The sequence below is a fragment of the Pinus tabuliformis genome, chromosome J, assembly GCF_031772625.1.
Source record: "Pinus tabuliformis cultivar Carrire ecotype Pingquan chromosome J, CPIR1, whole genome shotgun sequence".
Lineage (NCBI taxonomy): Eukaryota > Viridiplantae > Streptophyta > Pinopsida > Pinales > Pinaceae > Pinus > Pinus tabuliformis.
In genome coordinates, this window is record NC_142295.1 from 633384255 (window position 1) to 633400945 (window position 16691).

The following is a 16691-nucleotide window of genomic DNA, read 5'->3' on the forward strand; positions in this document are numbered from 1 at the left end:
AAAATTAATAAATTCAAAAAAATTATAAATACACATAGATAATAATAGAATTTTCATTATTATAAATAGATTAATAAAATTAAATGAGAAAACTTTTAGAGGTTAATATTTAAAATAAAATATAGTTTAATTATTAGATTTTTCATTTTCTAAGTATAATTTCTGGTTAATTTTGTCCAAAATTGATTAGGAATTTGTTGAAATTGTAATTTTGAGCTATGTAATCTGCACAATCCAAGTGCTCCAATGGTTTTTAAGGGCGTTGAATCCATTTATGCATTAAATGATGCAAAATCATAATCTGGCCAAAAATTATATTGTTGGATTCTACCCAAAATAACAAAACATCTAATAGTTAGACTTTGCCTTATAAAATAAGTTTATAATTTGTTTTCTCAAATATTGTAGTTTAAATATTTTCTTGTTATTTAAAATAACACGAAGGGAAATTTATATTTGAAATTTGAAATTTAGTAAAAATTGATTTGGGTTGTTAACAATTTAAGTATCAACATAATCTAGTTGTTAGGGATATTAGATGGTGTTGAATCCATTTTTGCAACAACAAGAACAATTTCAACAATCTAAAACTGTAATTTTGGCAAAGATTGTCTATCTAGATTTTGGTAGCAATGGACCAAAAAAGTCCAAGTTTGTCAAACATGTTGCTGTCTTCATCTCCCCCACCCCCAAACCTTTTTTTTGTAAATTATTCTACTTCTATAAATTTTACATAAAGCAAAAAGTTGTACAACTTTGGTGGTCTAAAGCATGCCAAAAAGGAAATTTGGCCTCAACCAACCATTCAAATTTTTTTTGAGATTGTCGCCAATAAATACATCTTGATATCCAAAATTATAACAATTAAACTTCATAGAGACCTAGGATTAAAATCAAAGGAACACCTAGAAAACACTTAAGAAATAGATCAGTAGATAACATAAACATGAACAAGATGAGGTAGGTTGAGAGGGATCTCAGTTAGATGAAGCCTCCAATTCTTTTCCTTTGCTCAGTTTCTACTTCTCTTGTTGATCTTCACTTATTACTGGGTTGGACTTAGTACCTTAGGAAGTAGAAGTGCTTATAAGCTCCACCATTTCCTCCTCCTTACTTGATCCTTCACCACAAACTTTTTTGAGTTTGAAGGCAACTCTACAAAGTATAATGAATTTGGCCTCCAATTTTCTAAGTCTATTCTCAAATTTTGATTCATATAGTTTTTGGTTTTCTAAGGCAATGATAACCAATTATGAAATTTGACCCTGATTTACTAAGTGGAAGTCTATTGGTGTCTCTAATTCACCAAATTAACCAGGTCCCTAATCACTTATTGATTTTTTGGAGCAATGCATTGTTGAAACAATTGTTGCAACTACATGCCAACTCTCATTGCACCACTTCCATATGGACAGGGAGAGGCACACCTGTAGAGTTGAGCATGACCTTTACCTCTCCTAGCATCACCCCTATGACTAGATTCCATAATTCCAAACTTGACCATCATTATTGGCCTGATTATGCACCAATTTGACAATGTTATTCCCTAATCAAAGGCCTTGTAAAACACACTTGGCTCCTAAATACCCACCACCACTCGAACATAGGAGGGCTTCATTGGTGTTGTGACTGGATGGAGACAATAAATAAGAAGATCCCTAGGATAACTGGCTAGGCTATGGGGACCTAAACAAACCATTACCCACAAATACTAGTTAAAATCAAGCAAGGATAAACTCTAGTTGTTGACAAATAAGCAATAAGGAGGACTATAATGTCCCAAGGACAAGAAAATTTATCCAACAGCAAACATGGAGGCTAGCACTAAAAAATGTGCCTCATGACTACAACTACCTAAAGAGGTGCCATACATATCCCCATTCACTCCCATCATCATTACAACACAAAACGAAGCATTACCATCCATGGTTATGAGTCAACATGTTGCTAGTTTCATTGTTTTAAAAAAATGCTAGTCCTCTAGTACTAGCACCTTCCTAGTCCATTACTTAGCACAAACCTTTATCCTCCATCCCATAAGAATCCATGAATACATGAATCCTTCCTCCATGCACCCACACCCAAAACAAACAAATAATGCTTTAACTATCTACCTTTACCCACCAAAGCAAACAAATCATGCTTCAACTCTCTACCTTTACCCACCACATGACAAACTCAAGCACCAAAACATTTTATAACCCTTGATCCAGAGATCTTCTTTCCCAAATTAAAAAATTTCTTACATTAAAATTAAGTTAATAAAAAATTACCTCAAAGATAACAAAAAAAAAAGCCACTTCTCTTCGAGAAAGCCATATTTTTATAGTACATGTAATTAATACATAATTCTAAGCACCATTATTAAAAAAAAAAATCATGTACAGGGATTTTGATTTTCCCAATGAGACTAAAACCCCACAATAATGATATGAATGGTTTTACATATTATTTATTCTTAAACAATAATCATGAGACTCCTTTCTTTCCTCAATTCGATCAATATTTGAAGGGAAGATACATGGGTAGATAAGTGTGTATGTATGGAGGGAATACTTCCACATACAAGTGATTTACATGTTTAAGGGAGAGTTGGGAGGGGATAGATACCTCAACTATTTACACTTTTAAGGGAGAGTTGAGAGGAGAGAAATACTTCGAATATTTAGGAATATGAAACATTTTTACTAGTACAGTCCCCTTAATAAGATCCTCTTTACATACTTACCTCTGCTTCTCTTCCATATCTAGTTGCATGGGCTGAGACTTTATGGTACTATGATTAAAATGTTGTTTGTCATGGTGTCTATGAATAGTTAGGGTTGAAACTTAGCACAAGTGGGAAGTGCCTGTGGTACCTAAGGCAAATGTTATACTACCATTTCAATTCCTTTAGGGAGTGCCTTCTTAGTCTTCCAAGGCTGAGGGAATCGATCACTAATGAATTTTAATGCCCAACTTTCATTACTTCCCTATTAATCTATATCTGGAACAACATAGCTAAGTAGTTCCTACTAATACTATTTGAAAATCTCCTCCTTTACTTCCTTATTCATCTATACTGGTAAGAGCACACCTAAGTAGTCGCTGCTAATACTACTTAAAAAGCTCCTCATTTTCTCTTGCTATGCGACCTGGTCCATCGGATACCTCTTCTTGAGACACCTATACCAATTGTGGGTGGGGTTAAATCTTTAAATCCCCGTAACAATTGTAATTTATACATGGTAATACATATTGATCCATTATCCGTTTAGATCGATTAGAAAAGAACCCGAGATGATGAAGTGGGCTCAACCTAGATAATGTGTTATTTAAACACATTGTCGATAAGAAGTAAGGGGAAGGGATACTTGGTAATGAGAGCAATAGTTTTGTTGTTGCTAATGGGCCTATTAGGGCGGGGTAAACTAAGTTAGGATGGGATAAATCAAGTTAGAAATTAAGGTTGTTTTGACATTATTTATTTATTTATTTTGGTTTTTTTTAAGGCTCACATCAACTTCACTATGGATAGATATGTTGCTATGTAATCCAGTCTACAGATAGAGTTAGATAATCATATTTGGATTAGAGGTTCTTAATCTTAAGTTTAGATTTTGTTGTATATAATACTTTTATAGAAAAATTATTTAATAATAGAAAAACAAGAAGAATAAACATGATATGATTTTATTTTCTTTTCTTCTAAATTTTTTTATAACAGGAATTTGTGTAAGTAATCTTTCCAAAATTATAATTTTGGATTGATGAAATTGTTGCTTTTAATGTAAACATGGATTCAACATCCGCTAATGTACCCACTACACGTATATTGTGCAATATCAACATCTAATATATGCAGTTCTATAAATCCAAATGATTATTGTTTCATTTTAGGCCAAAATACCAGTTCCCCTTCCTATAATTTGTGAGTAGTTGGAAAGGGACCAATTCATAAGATTTTTAGACTATTCACAAGATATGTTCTTCAATTATGAAAATTGAAGATCTCTATCATATTTTCACAGCAACATTCTCAACATGTATAAACACATATTCTTTTGAAGATTCATGTAAAAAGAAAAATATAATGACCAACCCTTGTCATAAAGAGTGTAAAATAATTAAAATGGCTACTACAAAAACCATTAATGAGTTTCGAAAAGATAAATGTTATAAAGTGCTAATTAAAAGAAAAATGGTGTATATATATATATATATATATATATATATATATATATATATATATATCAAAAGCAAGAGAAGCTTTTATACCTTTCCAAATTTGATGCCAAAAATTGCTAGAGGTAAATTCTATCTCGTAAAATTAAAGAAAATAATATGACTTTCTTGAGAGATTGGACTCATATCTTGAGAAGATTTATGAATCCCCTAATATCATGGACAACATTCAAATCCTTATTACGAAGGAAGAGGCTTTTACTTGGGAAGGCATGGAATTTGGGATGAAATGACTCTCAAAAGGGAAAACTAAGAACATTGAAGGTTATCAAATATAATCCTAAAAGTTGGAGGACATGTCCTCATCCCTCACATTTACAATCTCTTTAATTTGGCAATCAAACATGGTTTCCCTAAACTCTCTACTCAAAGCCTCATTATTTCTACTTTAAAAGCAAGGATACAAACAATCCATCTAATGGATGATGATGATAGTTAATGTCCACTAAGACCAAAATTAGTTATTAGGCCTTAAGAAAGATAAGAGATTACTTGGATTTTAAAATATTTTATTTATGTGCTTGAAAAACATTGAGAGAAACCTTCCAAGAGCACCATAATTTTAGTCGGTTAGAATGTTAAAAATGTTGATATTTTGACATATCTTTTGGAATTTATATTGAATTCAAGTATATGCATAACATTTTAAGAGAAAGTTCCTTTCATCTCCAACCATCTTAGTGTCACAAATATGACAAATTGTTTTATCCAAAGCCTTTGGGAAATTGTCCAATGCCCATTTTCATTATGAAGCTTGTGAGGATTTGTTCTTATTTTATAAATACAGAGGACCATCATGGTAATCCCTCTTTTAGCCATATAGAGGACCATCATTATAATCCCTCTTTTAACCAAGTTATATAGTCTTTTGGAAAAGAATATTTGTCCAGAAAGTCAAGGAAAAAGGGTTAAATACCAAGTTAGGTTTAAAATCTATCATTCAACCATGCAACACCTAGTTACACATAGAATCATTGTAGAGGAATGTTGTAATAACAAAGTCAATCTCTTATATGTTTCATTGACATTGAGAAAGTCTTTTACATAGTATTTAGAATTAACCTTTGGAATAGAATAGAAGAGTTAAAGGTTTTGTTTGATTCAGGAGTTGATGTGATAAGGTTGTAGAAGAATGTTATTACTAAGTCTACGAACACCAAGGGCTGGTTCGAAGAAATTAATTATGATATATGAGTTAATCAAGGATGTACATTGTCCCCTACCTTTTATGGCATTCACATTGACAAGTTGGAGGCATGTTCAGAAGAAGTAGGTTATGCTAGTACTAATTTAGTTGGAATACTCACCATCCTTCTTCTTCACATTGATGATAATGTTTTGATGACAAGGTGTAACCTTGATCTTGACAAGCAACAAAGAATGATCACAAATTCTTATTCTAGCATAGGCATGACAATAAACATGGACACAACAAAGATTTTGATTTTCAAATTGAAAAAAGTGAGTTATACTGATTTTGTATATGACAATAACACGTTAGAAGAAGTCACTTTATATGAATATCTTCTAGTTAACCTTCGTCATAAGCTTAACTGGAACTATAACATTGAGAACATGATTAATGGAGGGTGAAAAGCCAATTTTGGTCTTTAAAACAATTTTAAATATTTTGAATTCTAGATGTGGAATGAAACCCCTCTTTGAGACCCTCATTAGTCTTATTATCTTACATGGATGTGAGATTTGGGGCTACAATATCTTCTAGAGAATCTTGGAGGAATATTGAGCAATCCCAAAAGTTTTTTATAATTTACAAGCTTAAAATTAAAAGTAATATGCACTATTTTATCCTCCTCATATAAGTGAGCATTTCTCCAATTGAGAATATGGAAGTGGCTAGATGCATAATGTACAAGCACAAGATAATTAACATGAAAAAGAAGAGGGATCTTAATATTGCTTCGAACTCTAGCTAAAACAACCTCTCACTCAAGAGAGGTTGGCATAAAGATATCGAACCTAGGTTAAATCATTAGAAAGTAGATGAGGAGGTCACTTGCAAAATATTGATGCTGTTGAAAATACTATTAGATCTAAATATCAAGAGAGATTGTGGTGTAGCAAAGAAGTAAATGATAAGAGAAAATTAAGATACTAAAAAGATGTCATAACGCCAAAATAGAAAATCAAAAGTATATTTTTACTATAACTAACAAAAAGAATAAAAACATCATTATTAAAACTTGTAAAAATTCTCACTGTAGATCACCTGATAATGCAATATAATAAAGCAAAATACTTGATCTACTTCTACAAACAAACTTGCAGAAGCTTAATCGATTTTGAGCAGGATCAAACAGAACACATATAACAGAGAATGAGAAATCAATCACACATGAACACAGAAGAATACTCTGGGGAATGTCTCAGCTAAAAACCCCGCTATCTGTATTATCACACAAGTAGAAATATCTCTGGATTACACAAAGCTTTAGCTCACAAGCTATCCATCTCTCAGTACAATCCCTCAATGCTACTCATAGACTGAAAAGACACAACATATGCCTTCCTTCAGTCCTCCAAGCCTCCTATTTCCTTGCACAGTTTCTCCTGGGTCCTCTGGTTGCCACCTGTGTGAATTCACCTCTCACACAACTCACCAAACTCAAAAATAACTATGCAATCCTCAAGGAATGAATTCCTTCTGCATGCAAGAGATATTCTCAATGGAATATTCCTGCAACTGATAGTACATTGTCCCGTCCTCTGATCTCAACTGGGTCTCTGAATGAACTAACATCCATGCATTATTTATGATAGAATATTCAGTTATCTGAAGTACACTAGTTACATGCATGCATGCATTAACTAACTGAACTCACAATCAGTTCCACAAACTGTTGGAACTAATCTAACCGGACTTAACTCAGTTAACTGAGCTAACTAATTACAACTCAAAGTACAACTCATCCTAATCTCCTTAATTAAGGGATAACTTCCTTAATTAAAGGGATAATTGTTGCATGTCTTCACATAGACTTCATGTTTGATTTTCTCCAACTAATTAACTCAAAATGGATTAATTAATTATTTTTCAAACAGCTGCTAAGATCAAATTCGAATTGTAAATCTCAATTTTAGTTCAGGGACTAACTAAAATTGGAATGTATCATGAAATGATATTTATAACAATGTTATTTTTAGCACTTCTATATTTATCATTTCTTGTTGTTATTTTCAACAATCCCTCTCAACAAGAAAGGGATTATTTGTCACCCCAATCCTGTCTCTGTGGAACTCGAATTTGCATTTTGAAAATGCCTTAATCAAAATATCTGCATCCTGCTCCTCGGTCGAAATATACAACAACAACATGATTGTCTTCACCACACAGTCTCGAAGATGATGATATCGGATATCGATGTGCTTAGACCTGTCATGAAATACTGGATTCTCAGAGAGTTTGATACAACTCTGATTATCACAATAGATCACAATTGGATCCATCCTATAATCAAACAATCCAACTAGAATTTTCTGCATCCAAATGGCCTCACATGCTGCCTGACTGGCACTGTTGAGCTAAGTGAAACTAACCTCTGTTTCCTGCTGTACCAAGAAACTGCAACTGAACCAAGGTTGAAAATTCCTCCTGAAGTGTTCTTCCGATCTGATTGACTCCCTACCCAATCTGCATCTGTGAAGCCTTGAAGCTTCACTCCCTCTGTCTGTTTGTACCATAATTGATACTGAGATGTGCCTCTGAGGTATCTCAGCACATGCTTCGTTGCCTTCCAAAACAGCTTGGTAGGCTGAACCATAGCTTGACTCAGCTAGTTCATTGCAAAGCACAAATCTGGTCATGTGTTCACTAAAGACATCAATGAACCCACAAGCTGCCGATAAACAGTAGCAGCTACTACCTCACTTGAAGTAGCATCCTCCTTCCTCTAGTTATCTGCTAGAGGAGTCTACATGGGCTTGCATTTCTCCATGTGGAATCTCCTGAGTATCTCATTGGCATACTTGCCTTGAGACACAAACACTTCCCCATCCTTTTGCCACACTTCCATGCCTAGAAAGTAGTGCATGAGACCCATGTCTTTCATCTCGAACTCTCTTGCAAGGTCCTCCTTGCAAGACTTGATCAACTGATCATCACATGTCAATATCAGATCATCAACATAAAGAACAATGATCAATGGCTTACCTTCTACCATGATGTGGTAATGGTTCGCATCTGCTTCACTCTTTGTGAAGCCCAACCCGATGAAATAGCTATCGATCATGGTGCACCAAGCACGAGGTGCTTGCTTCAACCCGTACAAAGCTCTCTTGAGTCGACACATATGTGACTCATGATCGAAGGTATAAAAACCTTCCAGCTGCTCTATGTACACCTCTTCCTCAATCTTGCCATTGAGGAACATAATCTTCACATCCATTTGATGGATCTTCCAACCCATCTATGTTGATAGTGACAACATCGATCTGATAGACGAGTACCTTGTTACAGGAGCAAAAGTCTCATCATAGTCGATCCCCTCGACCTGTGAGAAACCACGGGCAACGAACCTTGCCTTATGTTTCTCCACACTCCTATTAGCTGCTTGCTTTATCTTGTAAAGCCATCAAAAACTCACCACTGACTTCTCCTCCGGCCTTGGGACAACATCCCAAACACTGTTCTGAACTATGGGTCGTACTCCTCCACCATAGCATCAACCCAGACTGGCTGTTGCACTGCTTCCTCAAAGGAAGATGGTTCGGTCTCTACACACTCCCCAACCAGGGCCATGTAACCAGTGTACCGCTCGGTGACCTCCTCTGTCTGCGCTGAGAAGATGGTTGTCCCACATTCTCTTTCGCATCCATCATCAATCTGCTAGCTTCCCTTGAGCGTTTCCCCCCATCTTTGGAAGACTCTGCATGAGTGATCTAAAATGGGGCACTAAAGGATTCTTGTCACCTTACAAGAACCTCTCCCACTCCAAAGCTTATATATTCCCAAGATCTAGCTTATGATTAACCAATCACGGAATTAGAAGTGCTTGAAATAGGTGTATGCTTATGTTTGTCCCTAACTGCTTAAGTGCTTTAAGTTTATTTGCCTTGCTGATATTTAAACACACACAACATTAAATGCAATGCATCAAATAAGCAAACACATAACAACAATATAATATGGAGTTCACCCTGATATCTTGGGCTACGTCTCCTTGAGCTCTAATCAACTCGACTAAGCTCTTTGGGATTATGGTAATGCTTCTTTTACAAGTTCCACACTTAACTCCATTGGTTTACAACTGAACCTATGGGTTTAGCATACCATCTTATCCTGCTGGTTGTCCTTTAGCTGTAGACAGATCTAGGCTTCTCTAGACTTGACTCCTTCAGTCAGTACTCTGAGCTTCTTGAGCTTCTGGCTTCTTTGACTCCCTTAGAATTCTGTATTGTCTCTGGAACTCCTTCTTCTTTCTTCAGCACACTCTGGACACCAGTAACAACTTGATCATTTGATCTCTTTGTTGTTCTGCAACTTCCTTACAGCTCCATGGCTCTTAGAAGTCTGTTGTGAGCTCTCTGGCTCTGGCTTTGGCTCTGGCTCTCGGCTTCGGGTCTTGGTCTGGCTCTTGGCTCTTACGAGTTTCTGGTTTCGCTTGACCTCCAAGCGATTCCAATCTTGTGAGTCACCCCAACTCCTAGACTGCCTCCTTTGGGCTTACACTCAACATTCAAGCATCTTTGAGCCTCTCGGGCTTCTCTTCGCTTCTCCCAAGCATAAATCTGCCTCTCTGTGCTATCTCTCGGCCTCTGCGCGAATCTCAACAACCTTCAACTACCTTGTTAATCGTGCTCTCTGGATTTTGTGAGGAATCCTCCGACTCTACGGCTTCCATCTGTTCCTCTATGTGCAATCATTCCTCTACCTCTGCGTTTCCTTTGCTCCTTTTGGCTCTGCGTCTGGCCCTCTGGCTCTCTAGTTCTATGGCTCTGCGTTTGGCCATCTGTCTCTGTGGCTCTGTGGCTCTCTGCGTATAACACATTCCTGCATCATTGTTACAAACGCCTGCTTACATCGTGGCAAGGAGAATGGGAGTCGTTACAAAGAAAATACATAGGTGGCCTTTCTTCGAGCAAATTCCCGAAAATGGAACAAAATTCCAATACACAGAGATATACACAAAATACACTATCGGCGCAAAAACCAGACTTCAAATAATATGCAGCCGCATTTATAAACACTTTCGGGTCCGTCCCTTTATCGCAATATCAATATTGCATTGCGTAGGCCAAAAACCCAATACACGGGAAATACATAGAAATCCCGTAATTCTGGATTTCAAAATTTATGAAATCGCGTCCATAATTCTATCACGTCTGCACTTTATCTCAAGTCGCAATCGCGATGTGTATTGGCCCTTTGTATCGGGGATCACCGATCACTAATCGTCAATATCATCGTATCGCTATTGCTACTGCCCGGGGGTTCTTTCCATATACTATGGAACATTGCGATGCGATTTCATATCACCGACGCTAATTCGCCGATCTGATCATCACAATCGCAATTTGACATTGTCGCATATTGGTGCCATCGATGATCACATATCGGCATATCGCAGTGCCACGGGTCCTTCCCTTTTGGGTGTGCCGATCGTCGATCCGCCAATCATTGCATATCACAATCGGGTCCGCCTGGGGTCCCGATATCGCACTAAGGCCTTCCTCCGATGCGATATATCAGAGATCGCTGATCGAGGGCCCTTAAGGCCTGCGGTTAAGTCCTCCCTTTGAACCCTTCCGATGTGATATTTATATAGAAATCCTTTATTTCTCCTAAGTCTCATTTAATAAGAAAATGCCTCCTTTTCAAAGGACAATGAGCAATTTTCTTTTTACAATAACTTCTTCATTCGAAGTCCATTTTAGCCCATTCAAGTTACATTAGATTCAGATTGAAGAGATCTATGCAATGGGACTATTTCCAGGAGCATCCTTTGACTTTCATTTTTCCTCTGTGAGGAAAATTCATAGACTTAGAAGTCTATGTTAGATCCATTTTGGATCACACCTCCCCACTAAAAAGATTTTGGTCTCCAAAAGTCTGATATATTGATCTGAACAGTAGATGAGAGTACAACACTCTCTTCTTTCAGCCTTCCTACACTTTCCTTCATGGCTAGTGCCTCTGAACCAAAACCTTTGAACACTCCCTTCCTGGATGTGCTTGTCCTCCTACAAAGAACTGTCTTCCTCTTGTTAACATTGTCCTCCTTGATTTCATGCAGAACTCCTGCTGAGAAGGTTACAAAGGTAGTTTGAACGTCTCTGCCTTGATCATTGATCCAAGGTGGCTCAAACCAATGTGAAGTTACATCTGCGTCACAAAATTTTCATTTGTACCTGTTTGACATACTGTCAACAACAACAGGTTTACAGACAACAGCTTGATGGCCTAAATCCCTGCTTCAACAAAAGAAATAGATTTCACATCTTGTGAACACCTCCATGTCTTTACATTTGCATACAAATTATTGAATAGATAACAAGCCAAAAAAACATGCCTTTAAAAACAACTAACCCTTCAAGTCAAGCATGTCTTTACATCTTTTTCTACATGCTTTTCCAAAGATGAAACACTTCATCATTATCTCCATCTTGGAGACCAAATCAACTTTTTCCAAATCAATATTGCATTACATGCATGTTTACAACAAAGTAATCAACCCTTCAAGTTAATCACACGTACATGTTTAAATACAAGGAAATCATCAACATCCTGTGTTCATGCACACCATTCTCATGCATGCATTTCCTCCATCAACTTTCGCTTAAGCACACTGTATTTTCGAAGCTAAAATGAAATATAATGTTGAAGCAATAAAGTGAGTCTCCTACTCAAGTTTTCCATTCACCTTTTTGGTAAAAAAAACCTGAAACTTGCATCTCATTAACAAATAAATGCATTCTATTGATTTGATGCATTTTCAAAAAGACATGCAACCTTAATTGGATAAGAATTCTAACCATTTCTTACCAATCCATTTCAAAGGTAGGACCTTTATTTGCACATCAGCATCAACATGTGAATCATCCTGAAACACATCATTCATGGAAACTTCCTTTCCATTCCTGCCATTTTCTCTTTCCACCTTCTTCAAGTTTTGTGGAGGCATTATTGGATTCAGATTCCAACACTTTTTAGCAATGTGTCCTTGCTTATGGCAGTAAGTACAACACATGTGCATCCTCTTGACAACATGATTTGCCTTGTCTAGTGTACCTTTGGCTTCTTGCTTCCTTTCCTTCAAAAGTTTCCTGTATGTGGCCATTCTCTTCCAACATCTAGAAACATTATGGTTATCCAAACCACAAAAGGAACATGCAATGCTTTTCCAATGCTTATATGGAAATTTACCATGTTGAACATAATCAAAAGGAATATGATTAGAACCAAATTTATACCTTTCTCTTTCACCCTTATTGCCTTCATGAGGAGGTGAATTGAATGAAGAAGTGTCTCCCTTTGGAACACCATCAACCTCTTCAATGGTTTCAGAGTTTCCACAACTCTCTGGTTCAAGTGTATGCTGATATACACCTTCTTTCTGCAAAGTATGCTTCACACTATTGCATTCCCCAAGAATACAATCTTCATAATCTTGAGGTAGAAGACCAATGAAACTCCTTCTTGGAGCTGTTTCAATGGCCTTCATGGCAGCTTTGGAAATTCCTCCATAAGACTGTCCATAGCCAAGACCCAAATACTTAGGCCTTTCCTCAATCATTGTTGGCTCAATAATACCTTGTGCATGTTTGCCCAAGCCTTTTCCTTCATAGCCCATCTTGGACATTAACTTGGAACCTATGCCTCTGGTATGTTTTTCAAAAGAACCAACATAAACATTCTTAGAGGAAATTGAAGGCAAACTGGAATTATTTGCCTCTTCTTCAAGCTGATACTTGACTAAGGCTTCCTTTGCAACAGAGAGCTGTGTCTCCAACTCATGCATCCTTTTCAGGTTCATATTTGCAATATGAAGTTGCCTCTCCATTTCCTGCAATTTGTTAGAAAGCAACTGCTTCTCTTCCTTCATGGAATTCAACTGCTCTCTAAGTCTGGTGCTCTTCCTTTCATCCTCATACATTTCTCTCACCATATCCATCATGATGAACAAGTCTTGCTTCATATCTTCATCAAAGACTCTTGTGAAGAAAGGAGGATTTGAGAACTCACTTGTAGAAGTTGCCATTATCAAAATGAACAAAAGAACTTCAAAAAAGATTAACAAAGAACTTATTCAAGAAAAATTTTGCAACAAACCTCTTGTGCTTCAAGGATTGCTTTAAGGTCCTTTGGGATAAGAAGAATGTCTTCAACGTTCTTCCTTCTTGTCCTCTCTTGGACTTAGCTAACAACAGTTTTCCCTAAACCTTTGCAAACTCAAACAACATTCAGTTTACAAACAATCAAACAGCAAAATCCTTGCTACTGTTTGAACACCTTTCAAGTCAAACAAGCATATACTAGTACCACTTGCATCATGATACCACCTACTTCATGGTATAACTAGTTCTGATATAACCTTCTTTGAAGGTGGGGTTAATCAACTTTAGGCTCTGATACTACCTGATATGAAATGGGGCACTAAAGGCTTCTTGTCAGCTTACAATAACCTCTCCCACTCCAAAGCTTATATATTCCCAAGATCTAGCTTATGATTAACCAATTGCGGAATTAAAAGTGCTTGAAATAGGTGTATGCTTGTGTTTTTCCTTAACTTCTTAAGTGCTTTAAGTTTATTTGCCTTGTTGATATTTAAACACACACAACAACAAATGCAATGCAACAAATAAGCAAACACATAACAACAATATAATATGGAGTTCACCCTGATATCTTGGGCTACGTCTCCTTGAGCTCTAATCAACTCGACTAGGCTCTTTGGGATTATGGTAATGCTTCTTTTACAAGTTCCACACTTAACTCCATTGGTTTACAACTAAACCTATGGGTTTAACATAACATCTTATCCTACTGGCTGTCCTTTAGCTGTAGACAAATCTAGGCTTCTCTGGACTTGACTCTTCAGTCAATGCTCTAAGCTTCTTGAGCTTTTGGCTTCTCTGACTCCCTCAGAATTTTGTATTGTCTCTGGAACTCCTTCTTCTGTCTTCAACACAATCTGGACACTAGCAACAACTTGATCATTTGATCTCTTCGCTATTTTGCAGCTTCCTTACAGCTCCATGGCTCTTAGAAGTCTGCTGTGAGCTCTCTGGCTCTGGCTTTGGCTCTGGCTCTCGGCTTCGACTCTTGCTCCGGCTCTTGGCTCTTACGAGCTTCTAGTTTCGCTTGACCTCCAAGCAATTCCAAGCTTCTGAGTCACCCTAACTTTGCAGACTACCTCCTCTGGGCTGACACTCAGCATTCAAGCATCTCTGAGCCTCTCAGTCTTCTCTTCACTTCTCCTGAGCATAACTCTGCCTCTCTGTGTTATCTCTCAGCCTCTGCATGAATCTCAACAACCTTCAGTTGCCTTGTCAATCGTGCTCTCTGGCTTTTGTGAGGAATCCTCTGACTCTACGGCTTCCATCTGTTCCTCTCTATGCAATCATTCCTCTGCCTTTGCGTTTACTCTGCTCTCTGTGGCTCTGTGTCTGGCCCTCTGGCTCTTTGGCTCTATGGCTCTGCGCTTGGCCATCTGGTTCTATGGCTCTGTGGCTCTCTGGGTATAATGCATTCCTACGTCATTGTTACAAACGCCTGCTTACAACATGGCAAGGAGAATGGGAGCCGTTACAAAAAAAATACACAAGCGGCCTTTCTTCGGGCAAATTCCCGAAAACGGAACAAAATTCCAATACATAGAGATATACGTAAAATACACTATCGGGTGCAAAAACTAGACTTCAAATAATATGTAGCCACATTTATAAACCCTTTCGGGTCCGTTCCTTTATCGCAATATTGCAATTGCATTGCATAGGCCAAAAACCCAATACATGGGAAATACATAGAAATCCCGTAATTCTAGATTTCAAAATTTATGAAATCTCATCCATAATTCTATCGGGTTTGCACTTTATCACAAGTCGCAATCGCGATGTGTATTGGCCCTTTGTATCGGGGATCACTGATCGCCGATATCGACATATCTCTATCGCTACGACTCGGGGGTTCTTTCCATATACCATGGAACATTACGATGCAATTTCATATCGCCGATGTCGACGTGTCGATTCGATCATCGCAGTCGCAAGTCGGCACTGTCGCATATCGGCGCCATCACTGATCGCATATTGGCATATTGCAGTGCCATAGGTCCTTCCCTTTTGGGTGTGCCGATCGGCTGATCATCGCATATTGTAATCGGCTCTGCCTGGGGTCCCGATATCACACTAAGGCCTTCCTCCGATGCGATATATCGGAGATCGCTGATTGGGGGTCCTTAAGGCCTGCGGTTAAGTCCTCCCTTTGAGCCCTTCCGATGCGATATTTATATAGAAAGCCTTTATTTCTCCTAAGTCCCATTTAATAAGAAAATGCCTCATTTTCAAAGGACAATGAACAATTTTCTTTTTACAATAACTTCTTCATCCAAAGTTTGTTTAGCCCATTCAAATTGCGTTAGATTCAAATTGAAGAGATCTATGCAATGAGACTATTTCCAGGAGCATCCTTTGACTTTCATTTTTCCTCTGTAAGGAAAATTCATAAACTTAGAAGTCTAGATCCATTTTCGATCAATGAGTGGATGTCTCCACTCCTAGATCCTCTACATGCGGCTGCTCCGCATCAGTCTAAGGCTCCTCCTCCTTAGGAACTAGAAGTTCCTCCTCTGCATGCAACTTGAGCTCCCTCTCAAGGGAAACTCACATGGCCTTCTGCTCGGCAAACTTCAGATCTCTGCATACCACTGTCCTCTGACTGGTAGGCAAGAACACCCGATAGTTGTGGGGTGTATCAATGTACCCCACAAGTATCCCCAACTCAGTTGTTGGCTCTAGCTTCTTCCGGGCATCTTTGGTCACATGGAAAAATACCGGTGACCTAAAGATCCTGAAGTGACTCACATCCGGTCTCTTCTCGAAGAAAGCCTCCTCTGGTGTCTTCATCCCCAGTATACGATGCGGGCTTATATTTTGTAAGTATATTGTTGCATTGCATGCCTCAGCCCACAAATGAAGTGGTAGGCCTTGGTCATGCAACATTGCCCGAGCTGCTCCCACAATCGTTCTGTTCTTCCTTTCGGCCACCCCATTCTGCTGTGGGTTATGGGGTACCGTCAACTCCCATTTAATTCCTTCTGTTGCACAAAAGTCCTTAAACTGTTGAGAGACATACTCTCCACCATTGTTGCTTCGCAAGGCCCTTATTTTCTTTCCAGATTCTTTCTCAACCAAGGCTTTGAACTCACAAAACCTTGAGAAGGTTCAATCCTTCTTCTGCATGAAGTAGATCCAACATCTACGAGAAAAATCATTAATAAAAATAACAT